The following is a 1,847-nucleotide window of genomic DNA, read 5'->3' as shown; positions in this document are numbered from 1 at the left end:
CTCCTTGAATCGTGGAATGTGATAAGATTACTCAATAACTGCTATTCTGGATAACCATAATATTTTATGTTTGCTAAGATCCTAGGCGATTCGAAGGTTTGGGCAAGAACGGGGTCATCGCTCTGGGTGACCATAAGGCACTCCATTCACTCAGATTCTGGGTGTCTTGCAAGCTTGGGCGATGATGTTACTGTGTTCGTGGGCTTCCACTGCATTCATAAATAATCATGTTTGGACCTTTATCCTGGACTCTCAAATTGGGCTTTACTTTTTGGGTTATTTGATTTGAACTGCACTTTTAGTGTGTCAACAATCTTTATGTGTTTAGATAGAAACTGTGATAAAAATTGTACATTTTTATTGATTTTTACAAACTTCTTTGCAATTTTTGCTTTGATTCTACAAACTTCTTTGCTATTTTTTCATTCCAACAATCATGATTTGCCACCCAAAGCTATCCAATTGTCCAGCCTCCAACGGTGATCCACACAAAGAACAAGATTATAGGATTAGTATTTTCTTCTTGTGCTAGCAAGAAGAATGAAGAAATCTCTACAAATTTAAAACCCTAATAACTTATTTATATAAGTCCAATCAGGCTTGGTTGACCCGATCCAATATTTAATTAACTCATTTAATTAAATTCAGTCCGTGAATTAATTAATCCAATTAATTAATTCGAGCCTATAAATAGGCAACACAGTTAATTAATTTATCCAACGCTTATTAAATTAATTAATTGAAAAATCACAATCTACCAATTCTCCTTTTGTGTGCGACCCATCAGGTTCCCCGATCATAATGCCTAAAGATGTGAATTATTTTGTTGATCTAATCAAAGTCGATAAATTAAAACACCCTTTAATTTATCATCAATTCACGTTCACCATCCCATATTGACATCGAGCAATATATCAAGGCAATACATGTGATGGGTGACAAAATCGTACTCGTTTGTTCATCATGAAACTATGATCTCCCATCAATATGATCCGATTAATTACGAGATATGAAAGTGTGTCAATCTCGATTGTCGATTATATCTTTCGTTCCACTATTAAGTCAATATAAGTCGAAAACTTCTTTTCAACTTTTGAATACACATTGGCCAAGTATTTTGCTATCGACTTAATTGAATGAAATGTAAATCATAATCTCTTACTGTCAAATCGAAGCAATTGGATGTCCAACTGGGGCCGATCAATAGAAAACTTCACCCTTGTCATATATTCCATACATCACACTAGATAGATATCATATTCACGGAATAGGATTCACTTTCAAGATGCCTTGGTGGTGAAATGGTAGACACGTGAGACTTAAAATCTCGTGCTAAGTGACGAATCCTCTATTGGTCATTCACAACTTTCATACCATTCTTGACATACTCGAATGATATCGTATTAGTGGCCATTGGCAGAGCAACATTCAACACTGTCAAAGCATGAATGTCCTCATACAAGGCACTATGATGACCTCAAGTTAAAGGACCAATTCCACTACCGAACGTTATAGATCAACCACTGATACTCAGATAGTTATCCACTGGAATCTCTCAGCGGGTCTCCAATATTTTGTTCTATAACAAAACATTCACATATTCATTCAAGTATCACCGTACTTTAGTTTGTGAGATCAGCTACTTACTTCACAAGTAAGACTTTACAAGTAAGAAAAGTCACACGTGATGGTCTATCCATAATAACGATATCCATATCTCATCATTACTTACGACCACGGATGATTTAAAATTTAATCATATGTAATTTGTTTATCACAATCACAACTCTTTATGATTAAGAAATTACTAAGATTTGAATCTACGGACTCCATTATTTAATTCGATC

The sequence above is a fragment of the Olea europaea genome, unplaced genomic scaffold (assembly GCF_002742605.1).
Source record: "Olea europaea var. sylvestris unplaced genomic scaffold, O_europaea_v1 scaffold4505, whole genome shotgun sequence".
Classification (NCBI taxonomy): Eukaryota; Viridiplantae; Streptophyta; class Magnoliopsida; order Lamiales; family Oleaceae; genus Olea; species Olea europaea.
This window is presented reverse-complemented; position numbering follows the sequence as displayed.